Source organism: Equus caballus, chromosome 10 (genome assembly GCF_041296265.1).
Source record: "Equus caballus isolate H_3958 breed thoroughbred chromosome 10, TB-T2T, whole genome shotgun sequence".
Lineage (NCBI taxonomy): Eukaryota > Metazoa > Chordata > Mammalia > Perissodactyla > Equidae > Equus > Equus caballus.
In genome coordinates this window covers 41,617,112-41,635,808 of record NC_091693.1, presented here as the reverse complement: position 1 = coordinate 41,635,808, position 18,697 = coordinate 41,617,112, and the positions used below count along the sequence as shown (strand labels likewise).

The 18,697-nt window shown below is 39.2% G+C and overlaps 1 long non-coding RNA gene across 2 annotated transcripts in view; it reads left to right on the top strand.

Annotated features, from left to right (window-relative positions):
- Window positions 1–13,052, top strand: part of LOC138915787 (uncharacterized) — a 40,011-nt gene extending 26,959 nt beyond the window's left edge. For both annotated transcript variants that reach the window (XR_011422066.1, XR_011422067.1), the window contains 2 exons: window positions 8,774–8,915; window positions 10,453–13,052. This is a non-coding gene — a long non-coding RNA (uncharacterized lncRNA). The remainder of the gene's footprint in view (window positions 1–8,773; window positions 8,916–10,452) is intronic.
- Window positions 13,053–18,697: the final 5,645 nt, after the last annotated feature.

The following is an 18,697-nucleotide window of genomic DNA, read 5'->3' as shown; positions in this document are numbered from 1 at the left end:
GCAGAGGAGATGAACAGACATTTTTCCAAAGAAGATACAGATGGCCAATAAACACATGAAAAGATGTTCAACATCACTAATCATCAGGGAAATGCAGATCAAAACTACACTAAGATAACACCTTAGGCCTGTTAAAATGGCTATAATCACTAATACTAAAAATATCAAATGTTGGAGAGGGTGTGGAGAAAAGGGAACCCTCATATGCTGCTGGTGAGAATGCAAACTGGTGCAACCACTATGGAAAACAGCATAGACATTCCTCAAAAAACTAAAAAATAGAACTACCATATGACTCAGCTATCCCACTACTGGGTATTTACCCCAACAATTTGAAATCAACAATCCAAAGTAACATATGCACCACTATGTTCATTGCAGCACTATTCACAATAGCCAAGACATGGAAGCAACCCTAGTGCCCATTGACCGATGATTGGATAAAGAAGATGTGGCATATATATACAATGGAATACTACTCAGCCAGAAAAAAAGACAAATTCATTTGTTATTTTTTTATCTTGGTAATTGTAGCCATTCTAACAGGTTTCAGGTGATATCTCAAGCAGATTTGGTTTGATTTCCCTATTAATTAGTGATGTTGAACATCTTTTCATGTGCCTATTGGCCATATGTATATGTTCTTTGGAAAAATGTCTGTTCATATTCTCTGCCCATTTTTTGATTGGGTTGTTTGTGTTTTTGTTGTTGAGTTGTATGAGTTATTTATATATTTTGGAAGTTAACCACTTATTAGATATATGATTTGGAAATATTTCCTCCTAGTTGGTGGGTTGTCTTTTCGTTTTGCTCATGGTTTCCTTTGACTTGGAGAATCCTTAGTCTGATGTAGTCCCATTTGTTTATTTTCTTTTGTTTCCCTGGCCTGAGTAGACATGGCATCTGAAAAGATGCTGCTGAGACCGATGTACTGGTTTCAGGTCTTACATTCAATCTTTAATCAATTTTGAGTTAATTTTTGTGTATGGTGTAAGATAATGTTCTATGTTCATTGTTTTGCATGTGGCTGTCCAGTTTTCCCATCACCATTTGTTCAAGAAACTTTCCTTTCTCCATTGCATGTTCTTGGCACCTTTGTCAGATTAACTGTCCACAGATGTGTGGTTTTAATTCTGCGATTTTAATTCTGTTCCATTGGTCTGTGTGTCTGTTTTTGTACCAGCACCATGCTATTTTTATTACTATAGCTTTGTAGTATGTTTTGAAGTCAAGGATTGTGATGCCTCCAGCTTTGTTTTTTTCTCAGCATTGCTTTAGCTATTCAGGGTCTTTTGTGGCCCCATATGAATTTTAGGATTCTTTGTTCTATTTCCATGAAGAATGTCATTGGGATTCTGATTGGGATTGCATTGAATCTGTAGATTGCTTTAGGTAGTATGGACATTTTAACTATGTTTATTCTTCCAATCCATGTGCATGGAATATCTTTCCATTTCTTTACATCATCTTCAATTTCTTTCAGTAATGTCTTATAGTTTTCAGTGTATAGAGCTTTCACCTCCTTGGTTAAATTTATTCCTAGATATTTTACACTTTTTGTTTCAGTTGTAAATGAGATTATATTCTTGAATTCTCCTTCTGCTTGTTCGTTATTAGTGTATAGAAATACAACTGATTTTTGTAAGTTCATCTTGTACCCTGCAACTTTACTGTCGTTGATTATTTCTAATAGTATTCTGGTGGATTCTTTAGGTTTTGTATATATAGGATCATGTCGTCTGCAACCAGAGAGAATTTGACTTCTTCCTTTCCAATTTGGATACCTGTTTTTTTTTTATCTTGCTTAATTGCTCTGGCCAAAACGTCCAGTACTAAGTTGAATAGAAGTGGTGAGAGTGGGCGCCATTGTCTTGTTCCTATTCTCAGAGGGATGGCTTTCAGTTTTTCCCCATTGAGTTATGATATTAGCTGTGGGTTTGTCATATATGGCCTTTATTATGTTGAGGTACTTTCCTTGTATACACATTTTATTGAGAGGTTCTATCATAAATGGTGTTGGATCTTGTCAAATGCTTTCTCTGCATCTATTGAGATGTCATGTGATTTTTATTCCTCATTTTGTTAATGTGGTGTATCACACTGATTTATTCACAGATGTTGAACTGTCCCTGCATCCCTGATATTAATCCCACTTGATTGAGGTATATGATCCTTTTATTGTATTGCTGTATTTGATTTGCCAATATTTTGTTGAGGATTTTTGCATCTATATTCATCAGCGATATGGGCCTGTAACTTTCCTTCTTTGTGTTGTCCTTGTCTGGCTTTCATCTCGAGGGTAATGTTGTCCTCATAGAATGAGTTAGGAAGTGTTCTGTCTTCTTCAATCTTTTGGAATAGTTTGAGAAGGATAGGTATTAAATCTACTTTGAATGTTTGGTAGAAATTTCCAGAGAAGCCATCTGGTCCTGGACTTTTATTTTTGAGTAAGTTTTTATTACTGTTTCAATATCTTTACTTGTGATTGGTCTATTCAGATTTTCTATTTCTTTTTGATTCCATTTGGAGAGGTTTTATGAGTCTAAGAATTTATCCATCTCTTCTAGGTTATCCAATTTGTGGGCATAACATTGTTCATAGTATTCTCTTATAATCCTTTGTATTTGTGCAGTAATAGTTGTAATATCTCCTCTTTCATTTCTAATTTTATTTATTTGAGCCTTCTCTCTTTTTTCCTTAGTGAATCTGACTAAGGGTTTGTCAATTTTGTTTTGCGTTTCAAAGAACCAGCTCTTAGTTTCATTGATCCTTTCTATTGGGTTTTTTTTTTTTTGTTTCTTTCATTTATTTCTTCTCAAATTTTTATTATTTCTCTCCTGCTGACTTTGGTTTTTGTTTGTTTTTCTTTTTCTAGTTCTGTTAGGTGTAGTTTAAGATTACTTATTTGAGATCTTTCTTGTTCATTCAGGTAGGCCTGTATTGCTATAAATTTCCTTTTTATACCCACTTTTGCTGCATCCCATAAAAGTTGGTATGATGTATTTTCATTTTCATTGTCTCCAGGTATTTTTTGATTTCTCCTTTGATTTCTTCATTGATCCAATACTTGTTTGGTAGCATGTTGTTCAGACTCCACATATTTGTGCTGTCCCAGCTTTCTTCTTGTAGTTTATTTCTAATTTCATAGCATTGTTGTCAGAAAACATGCTTGATATGATTTCAATCTTCTTAAATGTATTGAGGCTAGCTTTCTTCCCAGTGTATAGTCTATCTTTGAGAATGTTCCATGTGCACTTGAGAAGAATGTGTATTCTGCTGTTTTGGGATGGAATGTTCTGTATATATCTATTAAGTCCATTTGGTCAAGTTTTTCATTTAAGTCTACTATTTCCTTGTTGACTTTCTGTCTGATTGATCTATCCACTGATGTAAGTGGGATATTAAGTTCTCCTACTATTATTATTTTGCTGTTAATTTCTCCCTTTAGGTCTGTTAATAATTGCTTTAAGTACTTTGGTGCCCTGTTTTAGGTTCAAATATATTCATAAGTGTTGTCCTCTTGGTGGAATCTCCCTTTTATCATCATGTAGTGCTCTTCTTTGTGTCTCACTGCCTTTTTTGTCTGAAATAAGTATGGCGATACCTGCTTTCTTTTGCTTGCCATTTGCTTGGAGTTTCATCTTCCATCCCTTCACTCTGAGCCTGTACTTGTCTTTAGAGCTGAGATGTGTTTCCTGGAGGCAGCATATTGTTGGGTCTTGTTTGTTAATCCATCCAGCCCCTCTGTGTCTTTTGATCGGAGAATTCAATCTATTTACATTTAGAGTGATTTAGAGTGCTACATGAGAGCTTAAGGCTGCCATTACATTTCTTGTTTTCTGGTTGTTCTATATTTCCCTTGTTTCTCTTCCTTTGTGTTTCTGACTGCCATTTCAGTTTGGTGGTTTTCTGTGATGGTTTTCTCAGTTTTCTTTTTATTTATGATTTGTGCCTCTGCTCTGATTTTTTGTTTCGTGGTTACCATGAGGTTTGTATAAAAGGTCTCATAGATAAGATAGTCTATTTTCTGATAGCGTCTTATCTCCATTACCCTAAGCATGTTCTATTCCTTTCCTCTTCCCTGTCAAAGTTATTGTTGCTACAAATTATTCTGTTTTGTGTTATGTTTGTGATTAAAATTGTGTATAGTTAATTTTGATGCTTTCTTTCCTTTATCTTTTATGTTATAATTAAGTATTTACCAACCTGTTCTGATAGAGAGCTACAATTTTCTGATTTTGTCTATTTATCTCCTTGTTCAAGACTTTGTAAACCTTTGCCTTTTTCTTTCAGGTAGGAGGGCATTCTTGATCATTTCTTGTAAGGGAGGTCTAGTGGCAATAAACTCTCTCAGATTTTGTTTATCTCAGAAAGTTTATTTCTTCATCGTATCTCAAGGATAGTTTTGCTGCACAGAGTATTCTTGGGTGGAAATTTTTGTCTTTCAGTATTTTGAATGTAGCATTCCAATCTCTCCTGGCCTCTAAGGTTTCTGCTGAGAAATCTACTGAAATCCTGATAGGTGTTCCTTTATAGATTATTCTCTTTTGCTTTCTTGCCCTTACTATTTTTTTCTTTGTCATAGATTTTTGTAAATTTTAATATAACATGCCTTGGAGAAGGTCTTTCAGTATTGATGTAATTAGGAGTTCTATTGGCTTCATATACTTGTAACTCCAGTTCTTTCCCCAGATTTAGGAAGTTCTCAGCTATTATTTCTTTGAACAAGTTCTCTGCTCCTTTCTCCCTCTCTTCTTTCTCAGCAATACTTATAATCCTTATATTACATTTCCTAATTGAGTTGGACATTTCTCAAAGAATTTCTTCATTTTTTTAAGTCTTAGTTCTCTCCTCTACCTGAAGCATTTCTGTATTTATGTCCTCTAAATTACTAATTCTGTCCTCCATAATGTTGGGTCTGTTTTTGAAGATTTCTAGATTGTTCTTTATCTTCATTTTGTTCTTCATCTCCAGAATTTCTGTTTGTTTTTTTTAGCATTTCGATCTCTTTTCTGAAGAATTCCTTCTGCTCATTAATTTTACTCCTGAGTTCATTGAACTGTCCTTCTGAGTTTTCTTGTAACTCATTGAGTTTCTTTATCACAACTATTTTTAATTCTTTGTCATTTAGATTGTAAGTTTCTGTGACTTCATGATTGATTTCTGGAGATTGTCACTTTCCTTCTGTTCTGGTGTGTTAATGTCGTTCTTCATGGTGTTTTATGAAGTGACCTTTGCTGGTGCATAGTGGTAGTATCAGGTCTCAGATTCCACCTGCCACCACAGAGTGGGTGGGGAGAGCAGGAGCTGTGTTTTCTGAATCCACTGCATCTGCTGGAAGTTGTGCCAATAGGGCTTGTCTGTGTTTGCCTACTGGTCACAGCTGCTTGGTGGGTCACACATGCATGTGCCAGAGCTCTGTTGCAGAACCACTGCCTTGGCCAGGGACCAGCTGAGCTTGTGCACTATGTGGGGAGGGGGGAGGCAGGGAGGGTGCTTTCTTTTGCACACATGCAGGCCTGCTCTGCACTCATGGGAATTTCACCTGGGCTGCTGCACTTGGTGGGGGCACCCACAGGGTCGCTAAGCTGTGCCACTCAGTGTTGAGCGTTCCTGCAGGCCAGGCTGTAACTCTGAAGCAAAAAGCCTTTGCTCACAGGCCTGCCTGCTACTCTACCTCCTCTTAGAGTAGTGTGCTGGTTGCTGCATGAGGACCTGCAACCTAGATTGCTGCTGCTGGGGGGGGGGGGGGACCCACTCACCTCATTCCACTGCTTCCCAGGGATCCAGTACCCCCACCTTTAGATGTATGGCTGCATGGATCTCTCAGATGTCCTATTGTGCTTTGTAGGGAATCCTCTGTTAGTTAATGTATGTCTGTTTGGTTATAACTTAAGGAGGGGAGAGATTAAGGGAAACACTCACTCCACCATGATGCTGATGTCACTCTGCCAGAATAGGTTTATCTTAATTATCAGAATTGCATGTTCTGGGACAAGAAGCTCATTTGTGTACATTAAATTGCACCAAGGAGCAGTAAGACTTTGGGCAATTCTTAGAACATTTCTGGGCCTCCACTTCCTCATTTGTGTAATGAGAATATTAGTGAGATGATGTCTAGATATCTTTTAGTTCTCCACTTCTTCCATGGCTCACCGCTGACTGTCCTCTTTATGTTAATTTTCTTCTTCAACAGTCACAAATAAATTTTGAAAAAGTTGTGTATCTAGATATACGTAGATAGCTATTATACATGATGCCATTGACCATTCATATGTCCTGGGAATTTTACATTTATTGCTCCCTTCAAAATAATGTTACAAGGTATTATTAACCATATTTTACAGAAGAAAAACCAGACATTTAGAGAAGTTAAGCAAATTGCATGAGAACCTACAGTTAATAAGTGATGGAGCTTGAAGTCAAGTTGGTCAGCCCTCAAATCTACACTCTTTAGGATGTGAGGGCGATTTGGCTGTGACATCTGTCACTCTATTGATCACCAGGGTTGATTTGGCTGACCTGGCTAGCTAGGCTTGGGTCCCCTTCCTCTCTCACTGGTCCATGTGAGTTCCTCCCAAAACTGGGTGCCTGGCCGAAGAGAACAGACTTCCCCAATACAGAAGGACCATTCTTCAATCAAGGATATACAAGTAGCTGTGCTCCCCTGCTAGAACCTCCAAAAAATCTCTCAAGGTACATTTGTAGGAGAAAATAGGGTAGTCAAGCTTGCAAGACTCCAGACACATCCAAATGAGGCGCAGCATATGGCAGTCTACGTTTCTTTAAAAAAAAAACAAAAGACTACTCCCTTTACATTAAAACATACTACCAATCATGCAAGTGAGTGCAAACCAATGTGCAGACTGCAAAGGACAAAATTGTTCTCTTTTCATCCTGTGTGCCATCAGTGATATGTTGAAGTGTTTGTTTTTCAGATGGTGTGCTAGAAATTGAGATATCAAAAAGTTATAATAGGTTCTTGACTTTACAGGGAGAGATGGAAAGAGAGAGAGATGCCGAACTGAGTGAATGAAGGAGTTCAGAGGAGAGGATCATTATTCTGGGATGGGACTTTCTAGGCAGCTTCATAGAGGTACTATAACTTAAAATTGTGTCTTTCTACCAGGCGTAGAGACAATGCCTTTGAGCAGAACAGGGGGTTGTATATTGTTTAGGATGTTTCCAACTACACATAACAGATAACATATTCCTCAGTTTGACTTATATATTAAGGAAAATTTATTGTCTCACACATCAAGAACTCCCAAGGTAAGATGGCTTCTGGATTCGTTAACCTCACACTCTAGACCATCACTATGGACTCATGCTTTTTCCATCCTTAAGCTCTGCCCTCCTACTCCTAGTTTCCTTCATGGTTGCATGAAATCTACTGCACTCATGATATTAAATGCAGACATAAACACATCCAGCAGAAGAATAGGTACTGTTTCTTTCATGAATTTATTTCTAAAAACAAAGATATATTTCCTGGAGTCCCCCAACAGACTTCCCTTCATGTTTTATTGGCCACAACTGAGATATGTGCCCAGGCCTGAACAATGAGATCACCATGTTGTGCTTAGGGCAATCAGGATTGACCCCTAGAGCTTGGAATAGAGCCACTCTTCTCTGAGTCCCTTGGAGGAGGGGCGGATACCTCTGTAGAACCAGTGCCCTGTCCCTAGGCAGAAGGGGAAAGGGCTGGGAGCAGGCAGTTACTGTTGGCTACAGTACCTACAAAGGCAGGGTGAGGGCAATGCTCTGTAAAGTTGGTGTAGCGAGGGTTTCACATCAAGTACTAATGGGGACAGGATTGGACCCATATGTAAGTAGACCAGAATGAAAATTTTCAGGGCTACTTGTTGAAAATACATAAGGAAGAAAGGAATGGATAAAAGAACTTATCTTTGGGCAAGCAGAAAGTTGCTATATTATTTCCTTTGCATGCCAGGAAAATTGGGCTAATTTCAAGGTATTTTAGGATAGTTTCTATTCTATTTAAATCATTAACTCATTTTTTAATATCCCCTGAAATATTCTTTTTTTTTTTTTTCAAAATTGCACTACACAACTAATATATTGCCAGCACTCTTCTTTTTCCTTTACTGTTAACCATCTCTTTCATGTATAATTGGTTATTTTCTGACCATTGGGCAAAGAGCTCCTCCAAGCTTAAGAGGCAGAAATGCAGGGATGAAATGACAGACTTGGAGGTATAGGCCATTGGGTGCAAACACTAACATAGAAATAGACAAAAAGGAAAGAGTTTTCCAAATTCAGTCTTGCCAAAAGAAAGAGATCTTCTCTTCAAAGTCAGAAAAGTCTCAAGGTCAATAAGTACAGGAAGAAATATGTTAATGACAGGTAATACTTATGGAGTATTTATGCTGTGCCAAGCACTGCACTAAGCACTTTTTATATATTAATCTTTCATTTCCCACAATGACCCTGTGAATTAGGTACAGAGTCTTCATCTGTAAAATGGGGGTAATAACTGAGGCATGGAACAGTTAAATATCAAGATCACACAAGTAGTAAGTGGTGGGTCCAGGATTCAAACTCAGGCAGTAGGCTCAGGCACCACTCTCTTTCAGCTACTGACTCTTTATGAGAAGGTACTGATGGAAGCAAAGTTTTGTACCAAATCAATAACAAAAATAACATTTATTAAGTACTTAATGTCTGACATTGTGCTAAGCAATCTCAAGCATCACTACTGCATTTACTCCTCAGAGCAATCATGCAAGGTATTATTTTTCCTATTTTGTAGGTAGAGAAACCAAAGCTGAGAGAGAGCAAATTATGAACTACATTATATGGTACACGACAGAGCCGGGATTCAAATTCAAGTCCGAATCACTCCAAGTCCAATGGTCTTAACTATGCAGCAAAGGAAATGGGTGAACTTTCAGGTGAGGATTTGAATTATAATTCAGAATAGAAGATTTGACAGGCCAAGCATATGCTAGTCATTGTGACAGTTGCTTTTACATCATTATTTCAGTTCTTTTCCATTATTAACATTTTTTTAGGATTAGGTCTCACTTCCAAAAATTTGGGGTCAAGTTAGGTATCAATAATTCTTGTCAAGATAAAATAAAGATTCTTACGGCATAGACTCTTAAAAATTAATATAATTATTTTTTTAAAAGCCATAGAGATTACAAAAAAAAATAGGCGTAGGATGGTTGAGCAGAATTGGATTCTAGTTTCTACTCTGAATATAAACAGCAACGCATTGTTGGGCAAATTGTTAACTTTCTGAACTCAGTTTCTTCACCTACACAGTGACGCAGGTTGGCCTGAATGACACTCTTCTAAAAACAAGACTGCCCTCTTAGGGACTTCAGCGACGTGTGATTCAGGGAGAAAGCCATCCCCTGGCTCCCAGCAGTTCATGAATGTCAAAGTCATTCAGCTCACAGAGGGAGACAAAAGGGGTATTTATTTTATCATCATCTCCCTTGATTCCAACTCATGTGTCAACCTTGCTCCTTGGAGTCCTTCTCACCAAGTGGCATTTGAGTGGCGTGCCCCTTCCAGGAGAAAGAGGGTATTGTTTGAATCACTGTCCACTTGCACTGTCTCCCGGTCACTCCCCTAGTCCCCTTGCTTGTGTCTCCTGGTATCTGACGCCATTCGGCTTCCTTGATCGTTCCTCCCAACTCCCTTTACAGACTCAGGAATCCAGCAAATACTTATCAAGTGCTCACAGGGCATGTCTCACAGAGGCTCTTTCCCTCTTATTTCTTTTAATCAAAAAGATCACCTTTATAAAAAATCAACATGTTTGAGCCCTTACTGTTTATAGTAATGTTTCCCAAACATGCTTGATGATGAGAAACACTCGGGTACTTATTCAAACTATGGGTCCTCAGGACCCTCCTCTGAAGATTCCAGCTCAGAAGATCTATGGTGGGGCTTTCAGAATCCATGTTTTTCACAAATACACTAGGTGTTATTGTCAGGCTAGTTTTGGAAAGACTGACGTAAAGTATAAGGAAGTAACTGAGCACTGTGAGAGTGATGCTAAGAAGTTTAATATTATAAAACCTTAAGAAGCTTATAATCTATGTGGGGACACTAGATCCATATACATAAAATGATGGTTGTCAACACAAGATGGGATAAATAAGTGCTAAATGAGTGCATTAGACCGTAAAAGTGAATAAGACCAGAATAAATTCAGAGGGAGGAGAGAGCTCTGGGCTGGGCTGAAGAGTAAGACTTAGTTTATGCTGCTGGGGACACAAAGGACATAAGTATGGAGCTCATGGGAGGGGAGCAGCATGGAAGAGCAGAAATGTCAGAGAACGGGGAGTCTGACTGGAGCAAAGGAAATGCAGAAGAAGTAGAGCTGATAAATTCAAACTTAATCCTGTGGGGAATGGAGAGCCATTCAGAATGTCTGAGCTGGAGAAGCAACTGATGAAACAATGTTTTTAGCAGGTGATTGTGGTTGTGACATTCATCGGTGGCTCTGAAGGTCTCACCTGGAGGGCTTGTTAAACTATGGATGATTGGGCTCCATCCTGAAGTGCCTGATCTGAGAGGTCTGAGATGAAGCTCAAGAATTTGCAAGTTACCAAGCAATCCTGATGCTGCTAGTCCAGGAACCACGCTTTGAGAACCACTGTTGTACATGATGGATTGGAGAACACAATCAAGAGTGAGGTGGGGATGGTTGAGTGCCAGGACAAGGGTAGTGGTTTTAAAAATGGGAGTGAAAGAATAGTGAGGAATCACTGAAAGAAATAGGAATGGGGAAAAAAAGGAGACAAAATTATTTAGTATTCAAACCCGTGGACCGAAATGGCAAGGAAAAACATGGAGAATGTTGAATGTAGAGCCATCTTGATTATAAGAGGATGACAAATTCAGTCTTCATTATAATGAGCTGCTACTTGAGTTTAATCCTTCTTGCCTTACTCCATCTTGCCCCTGGTCACAAAAGATTAAACAGCAAGGGCCAGCTGGTGAAGACACAATGAACGCAGATTTGCAAGAGTGTGAGGAAAGTGCTCCGGGCACTCACCAGATAGATTGGGTGACAGTGACCGACAATGTCTTCAAACCTGACCTGACCCATTTAGCAAGCCTGTCCCTAGCTGAGACCTGTAGCATTGTTTCAAATCAATCCTTTAGGTGCACTCACACCCAAATCAGAAATTCCTGTTTAGGACCAGAATCATAACTGTTATCCCTGCCACTCCACACCCACCCGGGGGCTGTGAACCTTGACTCACTAGGCTACTAGCTTCCAAACTTCTGGGATGGGCAGCACCCTCAATGCCCCTCACCCTTACCACAAGAGGACCCTTTCCGGCCCCAGGGAGAATTTGGGAGAGCCCAAAAGGGGCTGGACAGGAAGAGGCCACCAGACTGGAGTGGTGAGAATATTGGGTTATGACAGAGTCAGCTTTTGGGTAGGCCTCACCAGAGAGAAGAGCCAGGGATCCTCCCCAGAGACAGCAGCAGGGTGGGGAAGGAGGCCGGCACTCCTCGCATCCTACCCTCACCAGCCGCCCTGGGCTGTGGGTACACACAGGCACGCTGGCTGCCCCTCGTGTCTTGTCAACACTTCCATGCATTTGCTCTCCCCATGGTATCAGCAAGAACTAGAAAGCCAATGCCAGGACATCTGGATACAGCAAAAAAATAAAATAAAATAATTTCCCCTCAAATCACAGGAAGAGGAGAAACACAGAAATAAGCCCCTGGAGGGCAGGGAACTCAGTTTACTTCACTTATTTGAACATAGAAACACTTCATCTAGGACCGTGTATAACGTGATGCCTCCATGGAGAGGCAAACTCCTAATTCTGCGTGTAATCCTCCCCATCTGCCAAGAGCAGTTTTGAAAAAAGAGTCTGTCCCTGTGAACATCTTTCATTCCTAAAACCTTGGTGTTGCAAAACAGGTCTCTCAGGAAGGGTGAAGGAAGCTTCATTTTGTCTGGAACTCTAGATAGTCTGTTGGGCTAGCAACAATTTACTAATATGACTAAAGGTGTTTCTCCATAAGAAATATTTTATAATTCTTTTTTTCCAGGAAGAAAAGCTTTTATTCATGTATTTAAGCAATATTTATCAAGCGTCGACTATGGACATCCTATTAGGTATTGTATTAGGCCCTGGGAATACTGTAGTGAAGAAAACCCATAAAAGCTTTGTGTTCTGGGAACTGGTATTACAATGGGGGACGCAAACAAACTAAATCATTTATAAAGAATGTTAGAAGGATAAAGACAAAAAGCAATAAAGCAAGAAAGGGGATTATAGAATACGGGAAGCAGGGGGATTATGATTTTAAATATGCTGTTTAAGGAAGGCCTCACTACGAAAATGACAATTGAACAAACACGAGATGAGGGCTCAAGCCCAGTGATTACTGGGGCAAAGGCATTCTCGAAGAGGGAGCAACAAGTCCAAGGACTGGACAGCGGGCGTGGCCTCACGCATTCAAGGTCCGGCTGCACAGCAGGAGACAGCCCCTCACGGGCCTGCGCGCTGACTCTGAATTAGATGGGACCCAGCTGGAGGGTGCTGAGCAAAGGAGCAAGCGCTCTGACTCACGTTTGAACAAATTGCTGTGGATGTCCCAGAAAGAGCAGAGCACAGAGGGCCAAGAGGAGCAGTGGAGAGCACAGTTAGGACGTCACTGCCCGGTCCAAGGCGACACGGTGCAGGGGGTGTAGACTGCACGGATTCCAGATGCGTCTTGAAAGTGGAACCAACGGGATTTCCCGGTTAGATAGACTTTGTCTCCTTCCTAAAATACTGTTGAATTAAATCTACTTACAAAGGTATTAGGTCGGCCACCACACAGCAGGGACAGCTGAAAAGTAAAACCAAACCTTAATGTCCAAATCTGATATCAAACTGTTGATAATTCCAAAAAAAATCATGATGGTATCATGATCTTTGTTCGTGGATTTATGTTATTAGTTACGGTTTAGGGCAAACATTAGCTTCCATTCACTAAAAACAAAACAACCTTGTAGAGGTGTATTCTGAATTATTTTACACAAAATAAAAAATAGGGAAATATCCTTGTGCATTCACATGATAGAATATTTCACAGGAATCAAAATTATATTTATGAAGGGTTTAAAGGACTTAGGAAAATGCTTACGAGAAAGGTAGTGGAAAAGTAAGAGTATAAAATTATAAGTATATTATCTCAATTATGCAAATAAGCCAAATGCTAATAGTAATTAACTCAGGATGATGGGAGTAGGACTTATTTATGCCTCTTTCTAGTATACTTTTCAGATAGATTAAGATGCGACTGTTTTCCTTTTATAGTAACATTTTTAAAAACCCACTAATGAGAGATTCACAAGCAAAAGCCTTCATCTGTGGTTGCTTCCCATTTACCCAAAGAGACAGAGAAGATGGAGGAGGTAATGGACCAGGTTTATTTAGGCTGATCAGAGTCCTGTCAACAGGAAGAGGGGCAGAACGCTCAAGTCTCCCCAGAGATGCAGCCCCAGTGCGGCTCCTAGGCCTTTTCCCGAGAATCTCACTCCCAGTCTCTTCAACACCCCCCCTACTAACTGCTATCAAATTTTCTTCCAGGGTGGAGCTAGAGAGTCCACCACTGTTTTGTGACTAATTACCATTTTATTCATTCGCATATGCTTTTTTTTAAAAGGATATTATAATATTCTTAAACTGGCTGGAGACCATAACACAGTTTGAGCTGGATCCTCTGCTCCACTTGATTGAATATCAACTCCATTCTTGCCTCACTTCACTCTTGTAACAGCAGGAATGTAAACAATCACCCACAGTCACCTCCTCTTTACCTCACCTGTGTCTACAGGGACCTTTTGAAACGTCCTAATATGGTATATTTCCAATGACACAACATACAAATTAATCTTGTATATATACATAGAACTATGCCTTTACAGACACTGTAGCACAACAAATGTAATTTATTTATTGCTTTAACTATTAAGCCACTGATTCATGTAATTACTAATACATTTTCCTCTTCAATACAATACACTTTCTTTCTGGAGATAAAAGTGGAGAAGTAGAGCAGAGAGGAAGAAAGGAAGAGAGGAAGCAAAGAAGAGCAAGAGGGAAGAACCATGGAGAGCATCCCACAGTCGTTTGTAACGACTTCGGGAAAGTAGCATCAAATAAAAACCTTCCAAAATGACATGGTAAGAAAAAATAGAATATTTTCATTCTCTCTGTGTCACTCAATACCCAATAGTCCTAGGAGGCCCTGACCTCCAGGTTAGGAACCCCTGATTGGAGCAAAGTAAGAAAGAGTATTGGTATGTCTTCTTACAAATTGTTCATCACGTTTTTAGCGCTCTTCTTTCTAGACACGTGGTCATTACATTAAACCATGCAACTTCTCTAGCCAATGAAGCGTGAGCAGAAATAAAGGGGCTCTCTTTCAAGTGTTAATTTTAAGAGACAGTGTTTAACTTAACCAGATAGCCTGGGTACCAGATAATGACCTACCAGACAGCCTGGGTCCAAGTGAGGGCACCCAGAGCAGCATCCTCCTCCCTCCCTCCTTGTAGACATCACTGAGAAACAGAATTTTATTCTTTAAAGCTATTGATATCTTTTAGGGTTGCTTGTTACCATGGCAAGACCTAACCCACCCTGAACGATACTGATACTGGTTTAAGTTAATAGCAGATGCTGGCTTTCTCTCCGAGATCTCTAACAATTGAGATCAAGCAAATAGAAGATCATAAACAAAGACCAATAAACTCACAAGAAGGTAAGTGTACAGAAAAGAATTAACATAGCAAACCTGAGACTGCTATCCTTAAATAGACCTGCTTGCAAGGTTGGCCCTAGGCTGGAGTCTGGGAACTTCGATCTCTACCATTGCCTAAATAGTAAGAGTGGCGCCCTGTGCCTAAACTGTGAGGTGCAAACAATGTGGTTTATGCTAAACACCTGCTTTCTTCTGGGAGCCTAAAGTTTTGGTACATGCCAGGCAAAGGGTGAATACATCACCAGCTCCCAATAAAAAGCCAGGTGTCGAGTCTCTAATGAGCTTCTGTGGTAGACAACATTTCACGGGTATTGTCCAACTTGCTGCTAGGAAATTAAGTGCATCCTATGCGACCCACTGGGAGAAGACCCTTGGAAACTTGTGGCTTGTTTCCACCTTTTTCCCTTGCTGATTTCCTTTACATCCTTCACTGTAATAATGTAATAAATGACAGGCATGAGTATGACCATATGCTGAACCCCACGAGTTCTCCCAGCAAATCATCACACTGCAGGGCTGTCTTGGAGATCTCCAACACAGTAAGAAACCACAAGACAGAGCAGGAAGAAAAACTAACGGAAAAAGAGATTTCAACTCAAAAACTTCAAGTACTGGAATTGTAGATAATGAATATAAATTCCTCCACATAAAATGACTAAAGAAATAAATGCTAGAATCACACATGTGAAGAATAAGTGAGAAATCACCATGGAAAAATAGGCAGATATGAAAAAGAATCAAGTGGAATTTCTAAAAATAAAAGAGTTTGAAGAGAAAATGACTGAGAATTTTTCAGAATCAAAAAGATAGGTGAGTCCATAGACTTGGAAAACATAATATACACCAAACAGGGTTAAAATAAAAATATCCATGACTAGTCATAACATAGTGAAACAGTATATCACAGAAGGTAAAAAGAAGATCTTAAAAGCAGCCAGAGGAGAAAGGCAGATCCCTCACAGAACTAACCATTAGATGAATAGAGGGCTTTCTAACAGCAACAACGGCAAGCAGAAGTAGGTGCAATAATAATCTCAAAGGGCAAAGAGAAGTAACTGTCAGTTTAGAATTGAGACCCTGAAAACACGATCTTTGTCAAAACAAGGGTGAATTTAAAACATTTTCAAGTAAACAAAAAGAGGTTATTTTACTATCAACAGATCTTTGCTAAAGGGATTTCCAAAGGGCTTACTTCAAAAAGATAGGGAATCAACCTAAAAGGATAGTCTGAGATACAAGTAACATATGAAATGGTAAATGTTTCAGTGAATCTAAATATACATTGTCTGTATAAAAGGATAATAATAGTCTGTGGGGTTATAATAGAATAAAATTAAACTATTACACCACAATATCATATCAGTTGTTCTAATGTGGTTAAAATACACTAAAGTCTTTGTAGCGTTTGGTAGGAGGTTGACATATTTATTGAACTTAAGTCTTGGTTAAGTTAAATAAGCATGGTAAAATTTAAGATTAATCACTTAAAAAACAAAAGAGAGACTCTAAACCTTCCAAGTCATCAGAGGGGAAATTATGAAATAGGAAAGCATACAGAAAACTGGAAAAAAAAAAGGGGGGGAGGTGAGCAAAGAATAAGGAAAACAGGAAAAGTAACTTAAATAGAAATTAAAACCTATTATGATAAAATATCTACTATAATCATAACAAACATTAATAGATTAAATTTGTCAAAAAAAAAGAAAAAGAAATTTCCAGTTATTGGCTATAAGGTAAAATTCAGGTATGTCATTTACCAGGGAAATTCCTAAAATGATATGGAAAATTGAAATTAAAGAATAAACCAAAAAATATATCAGACAACTATTAATCAAAAGAAACTTGGAAAGGCCACATTTATGAGAAATAAATACAAATTTAGGAATGAAGAGAATTCTATGAAATGGTAAATTTTCTACTTATCAGGGAGAGAAAAAATTCTAAATTTGTGTGCGCTTAGTTAAAATAGCCTAAAAATACATAAGGCAAAAATGGATAGAATTTAGCAATCAAAAAGCGATATATTAAACATTGTCATCCTAACTTGTCCCTTGTCTAAGGGCATTTTAGTGCTTCAGAAAACATGCAATACATTGTAATTTTTCCACTTAGCATAATAGAAAAAGATAGGCTCCTTGTTAGAAGTTATTTTTGGAAAGAACTTCTGATTTTTCAAGAACAGATTAAGAAGATGCTGGTGTATTGTTTAAGTATATAGACATATATGATAAAATTATTTTTTAAAAGGGAAAAGGTAATTTAGACCAACTTTCCTGCAGACAAACTTTTAAAATCTGTACAAAATAGGAGAAAAATAAATTACAGCATCAAAGAGCTAACATTTAGTGGTGAGGAGCCTCAAAGATGGCCCATGATCTCTGCCTCCCGATATCCTCGCCCCTGTGTAGTCTCCTCTTTCTTTGTGGGGCTGGGCCTAGTGACTCACTTCTAACAAACAGAACATGGCAAAAAGTGAAATGATGTCACTTCCAATACTAGACTACAGGACTGTGGCTTCAGTCTTGAGCACCCTCTCTTGCTTGCTAGCTGGCGTGCCCTGAATGAAGCCAGCTGGCAGACTGTGAGCTGCCTCATGGAGGCCCAGAAGGAATAGAGCTGGGGGAGGTATCTGCTCAACAGCCAAAGAGGAAATTTTGTTGAGAGGGGAAACTTACTTTTCATTTTATAGTCTTTGGTACTAATTTTTTTTTAGCATATGATTATAGTGTTTTCAATTTAAAAAAATTAAAAACTAAAATAGGACTCTGGTTTCTGGTTCCACAGTAAGGAGCTTAGAAGCCTACACTCCATCCTAACAGCAAATAAAAAGATGAACAGACCAATACACCAACAACTCATCTTAGATCCGTAAGAGGAAGGACACAAGGCAAACAGCTGTCCCCAAGACAGGAGAGACAGACAGGGAAATACAGGGAGTCCTGGCTTACTGGAGCCGAGACTCAGGAACAGAAACCACCACAGGAACGAGTTCTGGGGTAGGAAAACCGAACCTGTAGTTAACAACTCTGAGGACAACTCTAAGAATGAAAAACTCCAGGGCGACTCAGTCATGGGCGGACTCCTACAATATTGAGATTTACCTCCAGGAGCTTGACCAGGTTCCCACAGTAAATTTAGAGAAAAATCCCACGCTTCCAGCGGGGAGAGGGTAAAAAAGAACCATTCTGAAATACACAGAACACTCCCTTCTTCACAGGCCTGCCCTCAGGGGAAACTAGTGAACCACAGCCTGACATGCTGGGTAGTAAAGGAGCCTAAGGGACCTTGGGGAGGGGAAACACCCAACTCCAGTCAGCTCTAGCCGTCCTGGTCCCAGCTAAGGGGAGAGAAGAAACCAGAGAAACACCTGCATACTCCACAGTCCTGAGGCACAGGCTCAGGAAAAGACTGAGACCTAATCGTAGGACTATAGAACGCTCCCCCTCAAACCTTACCACATTACCAAAGGCCTGTTTACAGCAGTTCCTTTTACCCGGTACATCAAATCCGACTATGAAGAAAAATTACAATGGACACCAAAAGGCAAAAAACGCAATTTGAAGAGACCGAGTAAGCATCAGAAGCAGACATGGCAGGGATGTTGGAATTATCAGACTGGGAATTTAAAACAACTGTGATTAATATGCTAAGGGCTCTAAGGGATAAAGTAGACAGCGCACAAGAACAGACAGGCAATGTAAGCAAAGAGATGGAAATCCTAAGAACAAAGAAGAAATGCTAGAGATAAAACACCGTAACAGAAGTGAAGAAAGCCTCTGATGGGCTTATTAGTACACTGGACATGCTGAGGAAAGAACCTCTGCTCTAGAGGATATCTCCGTGGAAACCTCCCAAACTGAAAAGCAAAGAGATTAAAGACTGGGAAAAATCAGAACAGAATATCCAAGGACTGTGGGACAACTACAAAAGGTGTGACATA